Source organism: Euprymna scolopes, chromosome 3 (genome assembly GCF_053919585.1).
Source record: "Euprymna scolopes isolate OS-2025 chromosome 3, ASM5391958v1, whole genome shotgun sequence".
NCBI classification, from domain to species: Eukaryota; Metazoa; Mollusca; class Cephalopoda; order Sepiida; family Sepiolidae; genus Euprymna; species Euprymna scolopes.
Genome location: NC_136484.1, coordinates 186,784,991 through 186,799,184, shown reverse-complemented (window position 1 = coordinate 186,799,184; position 14,194 = coordinate 186,784,991). Strand labels below are relative to the sequence as shown.

Genomic DNA, 14,194 nt, shown 5'->3' with positions numbered 1-14,194 from the left:
TAAAGCCTTAATTCTGTCATATCACAGAACCTTTTTTTTTAGTAATAACCCTGCGAGTTCAACCTCTAAAATAGGTCACTTGTCTCGGTCAGCGCCCTACAAAGTTTAAAGGGCCAACTCAATGCGGCAGGGGAAATAACATAGTTTTTCAGATTTAACTACACACGAGTTCTTTGGGTTTTTTTTTGTTGGTTTTTTAATTAAAAACAATGCCTGCCATTTGTCACATGTTCTAAATCTCTGTGAATGACTTGTTTCATGGGAAAGTTGTTCATTGATTACGTAAAGATGTATATCTTTTAAACATCTATTTACAAAGTCACAGTACAGATGTACATGAAACTCTGCATTTACTCGATTACGTAGTGTATATGCATATTTAGACATACACACATTTTCATAAACACATACATAGATACGTACCTAGCTTTAATATAACCGTTCCAAACGTAAAGCTTAGTTTTTTTTTAACTCTTGATTGAAGAGCTACGCATTGTACCATTGAAATTAGCGATAGTTTGTGCTCCAGATTTTATTTTTTTTACATTGTCAACAACATAAATGCACTTTTGCAAATAAGATGGCGCGTCCCTGCTTCAGACGTACGTTTAGGACGGGTTTGTTTCTTTAATTCCACTCCGTCAATATCTACAACATAAAGCTATTTTCAGATCATAAATGCATACGTTGTCATCATAACGCTGCAATTTGCAATCTCTTCTGATCTATTCGGGCAGAATTACTTTTTTGGAATGTCAGATGTATGTATGTATGTATGTATGTATATATATATATATATATATACGGGGGATTTTTTTTCATGAGAATATAAATCTGTGCATATGATATGGATCAATAAGTACAGCAAACGGTGCTACTTACCTCGTAGGTATCAAATCAAAGTATGTACATTATGCACCTTGATTTGGTTTGAAATCCACAACAAACTAGTCTCCAGTGATTTTTCGTTGGATTATAGGCTCAAGTATCGCTAGATATCCCCGCCTTATTGCTTGAAATATGAAATGTAGGTCGCATAACAAATTAGGTTCATAAAATATAGGAACAATGTAAGCGTAGATATCACTCCAAAGTTGATTCCGAAAACGTAGATTACAAGCCAAACGGCATCAGATTTTTGTTCCCACAACTACCTGTTCGACTTAAGAAAAAAAAAGGTATTAACCGAAATGCGTCTGCATACATGTAACAAAGATGTTATATAAATCAAGCGTATATATATATATATATATATATCCATTCCATCCAACGCTGTCGTAGCCGAGATTGAACTCGCTATACGAGTTTATAGCGTAATTCAAATCTTATCGGTAGCTGAATTCTTGATGCTTCGTCGGGGCTATCAAGGGTATATTTTTATCGTGACACCATCACTAGATGGAGTGTCTACCACGGCTTTCTCGATTCCCATCTACCCTCAGGAGAAGGATAGACCGCACCAGTTTCTCGACCATGTATTTTACCAGAGGCGACGGATTTTACCAAGATCAGTATCGTTTTGAAGTTCTAGCTTTTAGACGACAAATATCGAAAAATTGGCTAAAATCATTCTTCACCCTAAACTGGGCCCTTTTCTAGAGGGGGTCGCTGTTTCGCCGATATTTTTGAAAATCGCCCTCTCCTTTCGATTGCCAAACCTTCATTTAAACATAAGTCACTTCCCGTTTGGCGGTGGTCGTAACAGCAGATACGTCAGGTTTTCCCCCGTTCTTTTCCTCCTTCGCGATACGGGTTCGAGCCTGCCTTCCTACTTCCACTTTTTTTTGTTCAAAACACACATCCAAACACCTGGGCAACACCGGGCTGAAATGCTAGTATATGTATATATATATATATATATAAGCAGTATTGATATTTTATTTTCTTGCTTTAACGGCAGCTCAATATTCAGTTCAACTGACGACTTGTACTAGTTTTCGGGTATGCTGAAAAGGAATATCGCATTTAAATCTGGGACAGACAAGTATTCTGGACATGTATACCTTAATTATCTAATGTAATCCCGTATGTTTTCATTTGCGGCCATGTTTTTTTCCAACAGTATGCTACAAAACAGCCCATTTCCATATTAAGAAAGGGGAGTCACTGAAATTCACTACGTAATACTTTAGAAAAATGCCTTAATATCTGGAAAACTACTTGTCTGTATCGAATTTGAATGTGATATTCATTTTCAGCAGACCCAAAAATTTGTAAAAGTTGTCAATTAAAGGTTGGGTTGCAGTTAATATAAAAAAATTACTTCAGTATCTTAAGATTCTGATTTCTTTTCCTACTGTACATAAGACTTTGATATTAATTATCTTCTTCCACTCAATTTTGTTAAAGTTGGTATTAAAGTTACTTCATTTAGTGCTCCAATTCTTTCTCTTCACCATATTACTGTCAGGTTCAACAGCTCTGTTTTTCGACATACTTAGCTCTGGGGATTGCGTAGTCATAGTCGAATGTGTATGACTAATTTCCAACAGTTATTAATATATGCCTTCAGGACTTGCTGCTACACTGGATACTCAATTTATTTACTGTGTGTTAGTTAATATCTACGAACATCGCTCCCCTCTTTCTGGCGAAACAATTTTCTTTAGCTTTACATAACGGACACTGGGGAATATCTCGACTCCATACTGAGTCTCTTATTTACACGGTCCTATTTACACACTCACATAAACACGCGCACGCACATAAACACACGCACGCAGACACACAAATTGTTCACTTATAATGGAGGCGGGGAAGAACATAATTTCACTGGGTACTAAAGCAATTGTATTTCAGTTTTCTCTTTCGTGTCTTCCCCTTTTATTTATTGACGGCCATCTTGTTATTGCCCGGCCAGCCACATTAAAAAAGTGTTTGTTAATAATGAAGGAGGAGGAAGCACTAAAAAAAGCTAATACCAAAGGAAACAATTGTTCAGAAAATATATTAAATATTTTTCATTGCATTTTTTAGTTTTTGAGAAAATTTTATTAACTACTGAATGAAACACTTTTATTATTCAATTTTATTTCTTCCAGGGTTTCCATATTTGAAATATCAGAAAATGCACATTTCTGATGCCTTCAGCAAATGTGTCCCTGATAAAAAAAAAAAGCATGAAGCTGATGACGCTGAATAGCTGGATACTTTGTAATAAAGACTTAATATTTGTGAATCTGCCTTTTAAAATTATATCAGCTTAATGTCGTCATATAATTTATAGTACGTAATACAGCGCATTTAAAGATTGCTCCCATTGAATTAGAGATAGTTCAGACTTAAATAAATTTTACGTTCCTATATGATGAACGTCGTTTTTCGCCAAGTTGGACTCGTTATTTATTTTATAGAAATCGCTCATGACGACATATGAGGCCACTTCATGTAAGAAATTAAAAATAAAAATGTATATATTTATAAGTACAATATTTAAAGCTCAGAAAGGTAGCATAAAGAAGTGTTGGATAGTTTTTTTTTTACTACACAAAGAAAACGGCAATACTTTCTCCTTTTGTCAGAAAAAAAATCACTCTTGGAATGTGCGGATTAAAGGACAAACTAGAAGCGAGAGCTACTATGCTGCCGAAACCCAAGAACCACTTTCTAGTATTCTACGTAAATAACTGTCAGCTACTGTATAAAACGCCAAAAGACACTTACTAAGTAATGTAAAAGTTTCCGTTTTACATCTTTAAAACGTTAAAACAGAACTAAAAAGATTTCTCCAGAAAACGTAAGTTGTTTTGTATTTAAATGGGGTCTTATATATGTAACGCAGTAGCGTTGCCATCAGTACGTTACTTATCTCTACTATTAAGTAGAAGGAACTTTGTATGCCTGTGAGTTCGTTTCATATGGACTTAAAAACGGCTTGGCTGATTTGACATTTCACACGAATGGATTTTATGTGCCTGGCAGTGTTATTAGGTAGGTTTTGTCTTGGATTATTTCGATTATCGATACTTATCGAAGCCATTCCGATAAAAGAAGGAAAAGGCGATTTTGACGTAAGTTAACGCCTTACACAGCCTAACATAAGTGCATTTGAGAATTTGTATTACTACACAAGCCGAAAGGCCAGACAAATAGAAGCAGCAGTAGGTTCTTTTATATGATAAGGGTGAGTCGGAAATGAAGGTTTGTTTACAGCACAGTTGCCGTATGATTGATTTTTGCATTTTCAACACTAATTTAAAACATGTTTTTTTTTTAAGTTTATAAAAAAACAGCAAGTTCTCTGTAGTGCAAAGTAGATTACGATGTATATTTTGGACTAAATCATAGCAAGGCGGCATGTGAAGCTTCCTACGGGTGCATCGCAATGAGTCGCCAACTATAGCAGGCAATCGATCGATTTTATTGAAAATACGCGATTTCCTGATTTTGGTAACGATAAAAATCTGAGCGTGAAATAATCGTTGATCATGATTCTATCCCGGAGAAGTAGTCTCTTTGCTAGTATAATTTATTTTCATTTAATTTATGTACATGAAATCAAGGAATAAACTAACACTCAAGTATTTGGCTAGGAAAAAAGTGTAGTATCTGTTCTGATGCTGCCCATAATCTTTTTTTCTCTCGGTCAGTGATGAAATCCTTCTATACAAGCATATTTTTTAAATTTTTTTACAATCAACAATGCAACTTCTTGGGAGTTGGAATTTTGCTCCCAATAATAACTGATCTTGTATCAAACATTGCTTTCGTGAGTAGGCAGATAAATAAAATGGATATATGTATATCTAGTATCGGTAATAGACCAAGACGTGGATACGATATGGCGTGTGAGCACTGTTAAGTGTTTGGGCATATGTCACTGTGATTGAATATTTAAGCAGGAAAGTGTGTGTAAACTATTTTTCTAATCTAGTTCCAAATAAAGTGAAGATTAGCGTTATAGTTGCTTTGAGGCAGTATTTGTTTCTGCTAGGTTTGGAAATAAACACATACATACCTGTATGTGATATGTGAGGTTATTTTCAACTCTTTGTCACGGTCGTTGTTTGAAGTGCTCGAATGTTTTTCGTCTGTTTCATTTCAGATGTAGTTTTCAGACAGCAGTTCATATGCACGTTAAATACTCGTAATATAATCTACTTAAAATATTGTCGACTCATTTCGATGCAATTTGTGATTTTTCATTTTTCGACAAAACTTCTAATGTGTGCAAATTTGGCGGCAGTTAGCTCAACTGCGACAGGAAGATTGCTTCACTTTTGTGACCTCAAAACAAATGGAAAAATATATATTGATGTCAAACCAATGGAAACAAAAAAACTCTTCTAACTATTATGCCTTACGTTTCTTAATCGCCATGTTTCACGTTTCTTTTATTGTTGCTTGTATTATCGTCTTTTAGCAGAACACGTAACTGTTTTCTTGCAACAGCCATTTTCTTTGCACCCTATTTATTGACTGGTCATATCGTTGTGAAAAAGAGATAAAATTGTATAATAGGAAGAATTAAAACCTATTCACCATCTGAAGTAGTTGGAAGAGTGGCGATGAAGAACATTTGGTGCCTTGTAATCCCTTGAGATTGAATCCTTTGATCTTTTAGCAGCTGAACAGACTTGAACGCTGGAAATAATCGGCTGAATAGCAGAAGGGATGGGGGCAAAATTATACAAAGACTAAAGTCTTGCCTTTATGTTTTTATCTTACTGGTGTCCATTGCATGTCAACTATGGTAAGATCACTGAAGCATTGAATTCACGGCTTGTTCTGAAGACTTGCAGCTTCCTTTGAACGATTACAATTTGGTGGCAACAATAGTAGTTTTTTGCACAACTGAATTCTTTTATGTGTATGTGTGCTTTCAATTTATTTCCATCTTTAGTCGATTTGTTACTCGTTCTACAGTCGAGGATAAGATGGTAAAACATCTGAATCTCTCTTTGTGAGTAAATTATCTCCCGAAAAAATATTTGACAATTTCACAGAAACGTGCAAATGGTTTCCAAACGACTTTCTCGAGAGAATTATTTGATGTTACAATTTTTAGCTTGCTAAAACTAGTTATTTATGGTTCGTTGACTTCGAATGAGTATTTAAAACCGAATTGCTAGTTGAATATAGTTTTTTTTCATGTTTGCACTAAATACGGAGACCGCATTAATCCTATGCGAGTTTAACTGGCTTCCTCCAAAAAGATTTTCATGGGAGTATGAAATTTACAAGCTGCTTCCAGTCGCATGTATATCCCTGCTAGGAAAGATGACGCCGTTAGGTTTTTGCAACGCCTGTAAAGAGGTGTCGACGTCCTCCTACATACAGCGCCTGGAATTCTCAAATTGGTCACCCATCTGATACTGACCAGCCTCAATGTTGCTTAACATCGGTGATCTAACGCGGACCTGTGTTTCATGCTGTACATGTATTAATGTATTAAATACTAATCATTATTAATCTCTATTAATCCCCAACTGTTCGCTATATTTTATAACCTCGTTCCATACATAATTTAAGCCAAATCTACACAAGTTTTAAAAAAAATGTAATACATGTTAAAGAAAGTCTTTTCTGTTTTAATCAAAAATATTGATATGAACAACAGTAAATCTCTAGATTGACTGAGTATAACAATGTAATTATTTATTCAAATCATAAGTTCGTTTTTAATGGTCTCTTCCCATTTTGATCCGATATATTGTCTGAAGTTGAAATGTAAAAAGTCTTAATAGAGACTGTTTTAAAATTCATTGAAATTTGTACGTATTTGAAGTTTAAAGACTCTTCTGTTTCCATGTGTCACTTAGAAGTACGGGCATGTAGATATTCGACGCACAGAAGGTAACTAGGGAATCTGAACAGTTTCGACTTCCTTTAAGATTAAATTGCATACATATTAAAATTTTCGAAAAATTTCCAAAAAATGGGTACATTTCAAATTTAACTTCGATCACGGTGAAGTTAGGAATTCAGACATTTCCATTTTCCGGTATGTTTTAAATGAGAATATACTGTTATAGATTCTTTGATGTTTGCTTTTATGGGAAAAATACAAACACAGCAGAAACAAACACGGATGCATATTAAATTTGGTCCTTTATCGATTAAACTTGACCGCTTTATCGATAAAACCCTAATCAATTTTTAAACGGCCAAAATCTTTTTAAGTTTTTTTATGAGAATGTCTAATGTTCTCATGTGGCCTTTAATCTTTTAAAACACAGATCATGAAATTGTGATGAAATGTTAGATATTTGTCATAATTGTCATATTCAGTATTTAAATACCCTCGCAGGAAAAATACGCTCTTCTGATAAATCGATTTCAGGCAGTTTTGTGTTCACGATCATATAACTTCATATAAACATGTTTGAACAAAATTGTTTCCATGAGGTTACATAGTTATTTTGGAATTGAATGCCACACATTATAACGTGCAAACTAGTCTTCAATTTTTATTTATTCCATTTTAATTTTCCTGAAATATTTATAAGTTTGCACCTTAACACTTATCTATGCCCTAATACTTGCTTGTTTGCTGTACAACGTTCACGTTAGGCGGGTTAAACCGGCTTTCTCTGAAGGAGCAAATGCCAAGGAAATATGAAATTTGAAGGCAGTCCCTAACGAAGTAATGTAAAATGATAGTAATTTGTGTTTATTACCGGAAAATGTTCGTTTGCATCTTTGCCACTGTGAGACGGGTCAACTAGTGCATTTTATTTTATTTATTTTATTTTATTTTATTTTTTTTACATGAAATCGCATTTGATCTTTCCAGTTTTGTTTTTAATAAAGATTATAAATTATTGCAGGCTGTTTCTTAATTGGAATTTACCATTTATGGGGAAAAATTATTACACTGACGCTCTGTAACAAGTTATTGATAAATCAACCATCGATAGTATAAACTATTGTATTTTCATCAGAAAATAAAATCAGTTTTTGTAGTAATGAGTACTTTGAGAATGGATCGAAAGTCATTGATTGATTCTCGTTGCAGATTTTCTAAAGATCGTCCTAACAAAACTAGACATTTGTAACATATAATACAGAATCTAACATAGGGATGTAGAAAGTCTAAAATCTAGTACAGGTTAGGATGCTGGCTTAAACAAAGTGGAGAATGAGAAAGTGACTAAATGAAGTAAGCTAAATGTTTCAGTTTCCTCGGCTCTCTGGAATCGTTATATCGGACGGGCTCTCATGAAATATAAAATCCGTGCGTTCCAGTTTTTGTTAAATTTAAAAATCTATCAGAAACACTAATATATATATATATATATATATATATATATATATATGGAATTTATTTATTATATACCAAGTAACACTAGTTTCATCCCCTCGGGAATCATCAGTGCAAGGAGACAAGTTTGCTGCCGGTCACGTAATTCAGACTCGGCTACAAAACAATTTATATTATATATACTAACAAAAGTACCCGTTGTTGACTGGGTTCAAAAACAGCCTACAGAAAATGGACTTTGATTTATGAAAGTATGATAGCTTATGAAAAGAAAGGGTTGTAAATTTGGGTTGAATTTGGGGGTATCAAAATCAAAGTTAAATATGATGAAAGTAAAAATAAAATAGATAAACTCCATAATTTATTATACCATACCTGTTCACACTGAAACACTTAACACAATATTCTGTGGATCTATATTAAAAAAACCTTGTTAAACTTTGTAGCATAGTTCCATTCTATGGAGGTTAGGCGCGAACAAACACCCCATAATTTTATTATACCATATTTCTTCAAACCGAAACATAATTATCAAAGTATACTTACGCAGATAGATATGAAAAGTCTTTATTAAAGTTTGTGCGTATTTCCATTCTATGAGGGCCAGATGCGAACGCAGACCCCACAATTTTATACCATCCCTATTTAAGTTAAACATACTTATCAAAGTATTCTTACGTACATCTATATCAAAAACACTGGTAAACGGTTTTTGTTTTTTTTTTTTAATTTTTTAATTTATTTCCATACTTTGCGGACCAGGCGCGAACACAGACCCCATAAGTTTAATGAACCACCGTTCTGCCAGATCAAACATACCCATTCCTCTGTCTCGATACATCGTCTATCATTATATGTAATCAGTTTTTTTTTTTTTAATAGTCAACCATATAGGAGCCTATTCGTGACAAGGCAGACATTCAGCTTTATACTGTAGATTATATTATACTGTAGATTATATTATACTGTAGATTATATTATACTGTAGATTATATTATATTGTAGATTATATTATATTGTAGATTATATTATATTGTAGATTATATATAACATTATATATATATATATATATAATATATATATATATATATATATATATATATATTATAAGCCTACACTATTACGCAAGTCATAGGTGTATGCGGTAGAATGGTCCGAACTTTTTCACAAAAATATTAAAAGTTCTTTTCGTCGATCTAAGCAATGGCACCGGGTGTTAAGTGTCAGTTTTAAATAAAATGTAGAACATACATATGGTGTAAATAAGATTTTATACCACGATCAAATAAATTTTCTAAGTATAAATCCAGGATTTTATGATGGTATAGTTTTAAATTCTGGCGTAATACAATATGGACAGGAGATGCAGAGAGCGTGTTAGATTATTTTATTCATGACACAAAATCCTGTGGAAATTTAAAAACAAAAACTATTTTAGATTAGCCTCACAAGAAATGGAAGAGTTAAATTTACTATTCAAGTTGAGCGACTTAGTTATAGCAACTTTGATCAAAATCCATTACAGAAATTTGATTCTGGAAAATGCTCAAGATTCAGGGCCTTATCTTTAAGAGTCTTAAGTATGAATTGAATATTCAGGATATCTTGCCAAATTAGTGTTTAGTGGCTTTAGAATTCAATACAAATTTAAAGTACAAAAAAGCTATAATAATTCCTAATATATAATTAATATCCATCAAAACTCATATCCTGGAAATTGTTTCGTTAACTAATTGATGCCTAATAACTTGTTATTCATTCATAAGAATTCGTACTGAAGTTTCACAAAATGCTACCATCCCAATTTGCTTGATATGTATGAATCAAAATATAACGCACACTAAGACCTGTGTTCTAAAATCAATAATCGGTTTATTAATTTACGAGTAAATTCTAAGTAAGACACTTTATCAGATCTCCATTACTAGCGATTACTACGATATTGTCCCATTGATTACTGTACACGCAAGAACCCTTATCCTCGAGTGGCCCCGGTCCTTGATAAGTGGTGACTTCCTTGTAAAAAAAATTATATAGAGATAAAATATTATCTCAAGTAAAATTAGCCATAATGCGAAGCTTTCTGTAAACACGAATAGAACACTACTCATAGGTTAATAATATTTATGTAATCAAGATTTCACTTTTGCAGGCAAACCGTGAGAAATGCCTATTGTTGAAACATTACCTAATTTCTCTTAGATTCTGGTCGTACCGAGGAGACGTAATACAGTGAAGGTTTTTTTTTTTTAATGCAAACTAGAAGTATTTTAATTTTCGTTGGGATCATAGTATCTTCCTAAAAGCTTGAAAATATGCGATAGAAATTGAAATGTTGCTCTCAAGTTACTTTAATTCTATTCTGAGTTTGCCCTTTTAAATATCGTTTAGTTACCGTAACTTTAAGTTATTTCATGCACAATTGTTGATGCAATTTAGAAAATTAATGCGTTTAAGTGGTCGATCTGTCTTCCATTTGAAGCAATCAAGGTATTTTTCTTCTTTAATTTAGAATTGCAAATGTCAAATTCTTTCGTCGACCGAAGATAACTCTAAAATTGTATTATTTGCATTTATTATAAACACATTCTGTCGAATAAGAAGGGTTTACTGTACATAGCTGGGCAATTTATGCCAGCTGTTGTTTGTCTATTAATTCTCCTTAGGCGGCAATTCGCTAGACAATTCTACGCAGTGATAATTCGCTATTTCACTGCCAAAAATCAAGTGCAGAATCTCTATCCAGAAAATACTGACAAATTAAAAACAAAGCCGATAGCCATTAGTCACATGCTCTCGTGTAATGAATGAATGCGTGAATGTAGGATTGACACGAAATTCTTAAAGATAAACAAAAATTACCGAAAAATAGGCTGAAATGACTTAAATAAATAAAAAGTAAATGACTTAGAATGATTTTTATGAACTTAAGGATGAATTGAATGGCCTTAAGACTGACTTGAATGCTTAAAATATAACTGGAACCCTTAAAAAATGAATGATCTGGAGAATGACTTTAATGGCTTTGAGACTGACGGCTTGTAAAGTGGGTGATCATTTTACATTAAAATTAATACAGAAAACTGATACCCCACTTTATATCACAAAGTTACAAACATAAGTACAGCATGTAATAAGAACAGATACTACACTTTGATCTTGGCCAAAAGGCCAAGAAAAGCTTAAAAAGCTAAGAACAGCATCTATTAACAGACCTTTGATCTTAACCAAAAAGGCCAAGCACAAAAGTGTTACGGACCGGCAGCGGACCGACTTATAGAGTCGCTTGCACGGGACTAAAAAACATTAAACGAACTGTTGGCAGATGTTTTCTACTTAAAACGCGTACTTGTGCACCTCAGCCAATGAGTGATCAATAAACAGTTTTTTTTTTTGTTTTACATACGTGTGCGGTCGCTAATCATCATTCTCTTATCGTCACTTTGTGTGGCCGTTGATTTTCTGTTTAACTAAAGACCAATCTACTGGAATCAAAATGGAGTCTTTCTAGCGTGTTCAAATTGATGACTGTACTATAAATAATACTAATAAAATTACAAATAGTTAACATTTGAGGACTAAATTAACCCGCATATTGCATAGTTGGAATATATGTAAACTGATATGTTCACTTTTTAATTTTATTCAAGGTATAAAGCATGTTAACTGTCTCTCATATGTGCGTGTGTGTGCGCGCGCGCACTTGAGCCCTTTGGGCATATCAGATTCCTTTTTAACTGATAAAATAGCTGCTAGACAACTAGAATTTGGCAGCTAGGCGTAAGTGGACTAAAGAGATCACTTCTACGCATAGACAAATATACATTTATACGTTAGTCGATTATTATTAAAGTTGATCCATCTGTTTGCTCAATAACGAATTAAGTCTGCATGAATAAAAAAAATCATAATTAAGCATATTTTACGCCTGAGCAACGCTTGGCAGCCTGCTAGTGTAATATGCTATATTATATGCAGATGTGCAGATAACAAATTATCGTGTTCCTTTTTGCAATATATAGATTAAACAAGATATTCTCTAATTCAATTTCCTGCGACAATAGAATTAGCTTGACTCTTTTATTCTTACAGATTAAAAACGGTAAATATTTCCAATTAAAATGAATCTAATGTATCCTTTTCCTATGCAGCGAGGATATAAATACAATAACTCCTACAAATTCGAATGTGCATATGACGCGGTCACATGTCCTTTGATACGAGATTTTTAAAAGGTTTTTCTGTGCGCGCGTACACACACACGCATATATATATATATATATATATATATATATATATATATATATATATATATATATCACATTTAAATACGTAACACAAAATTTCTCTGCTTTGTTTTTTTAAATTTACGATATAACTGATGCAGCTATTGTAAAAATGTATTAACTCGTAACAGAAAAATTGTCATTCAGTGAAATCTAGATATACATATGCATGCATAAGAAACTACTTTGCCTCATCATCTAAGATTGTTTATTGTTCAAATGGTTTTTCAAAATATTCAACATTCTATTTTATTTATACTCTTTCAGATTTCAAAGCAAGCCTTATCTATGTAACCTATTACCGTTTTACCATTGTAAACACGTTTGTACATCTCCCATGCATATCTACATATTCCACGTAATATATATATTAACATGCACGCACCTGCTGAATAGCACATGTTGAAACATGTGCAAGACACGCACACACATAAAAATAATCTCCAATGTAATGTTTAAAAACAAGAAACGCTTAATCTCGCTAAACGAAATCGTACAAACTGTCAAGCTTTCAACTTACGTTGTCCCCCTCCCTCATCTCTCGACTTCCGATGCACCCTCCCTATTCCTACATCCCTAGTCTCTCAATATGTACGAAACATGTCTTCCTTCGAATTTTATTTGCTTCCTCTTATTCTTTTTCCTGTGATTTATTTCGAAAAGATGCTTCCTGAATCCATGTTACGCAAGTATCTACATTCAAAGTCCCCAAACACTTGCCTGTCAAATTGTCAAATGACTTTCCTACGAACGCTGTATTATGAGTGATTCCAGTTTCTTTTGTTTTTTTTCCCCCGTCAGAAAGTTTTATTTACATTAAAATATTTTTAATAAATGAAATTAAATTCTGACCTGAATTCTTACATGTCAAATGCGGGTATATTTGATCTCTGTATTTAATAAGATTTCTTCACAGCATCTGAAGAAGACAAGATATTAAGATATACGTTCGCGTACGATGTATACGCTCTAAATTTCCTCAGATCATATATACCAGGAATGATCAATAAGTAATGCCTCTGGCCCACTTTTTTCATAGCAATATAGTTTTTAAAAATTTGGCACATCAATCTGCCTCTACATACGAAAACCCACAGTTAGTCCTTTCACCTGTCGTTTAATGTAGTTCTGGAGATTGTTTTTTTTTCTTGTAGAACGCCCCAAATTTGTCTCACAACGACGTGCCTGTGAAATCAAGGCTGCATCATCTGAAGAGACGCTTTAATTTCAAAAACAATTTAATGACTGGAAGAAAATGAAAGTCACGTGGTTACAGTTCAGGGGAGTGGAAAGGAATTCACAACCAAATGCCTATACTTTGTTCTGGAAAAGATCTATTCATCTTAACTAGCAAAAATTAATTTTCTCAACTTCCACATATGCAGACATTTGTTTCCACACGAAAGCAAAATGTGACGCAAGGTTGTTTTTAATGTGGGAGAAAACCAGCTCCCCCAAAAGGAGCACTCTGGAAGTAGGCAAAAATACAAATTACCTTAGTAGAAAAGGGTTTTCCCTTCTATTGACTAAGGACAAATTAACTTGAGTGTAGCATCAGAACAGATACTACACTCTGATCCTGGTCTGTATTTATTTATTCGGGAGCTTTCTATTAGTATTCCTTTTTTCCGAACTTTTACCGAAGTTTGAGGTCCTGGATATGACCTTAAACTATATCCAGTGGTGAGGCCCCATCTTGCGGGCT

The 14,194-nt window shown here is 33.5% G+C and overlaps 1 protein-coding gene and 1 pseudogene across 1 annotated transcript in view; one reads left to right on the top strand and one right to left on the bottom strand.

The window, feature by feature from the left end:
* The window catches only part of LOC145260380 (cadherin-related tumor suppressor-like), a 736,127-nt gene that overhangs the window by 127,331 nt on the left and 594,602 nt on the right, over nt 1–14,194 (top strand). The window lies entirely within an intron of this gene.
* On the bottom strand, nt 11,249–11,386 carry LOC145263971 (U2 spliceosomal RNA; annotated as a pseudogene).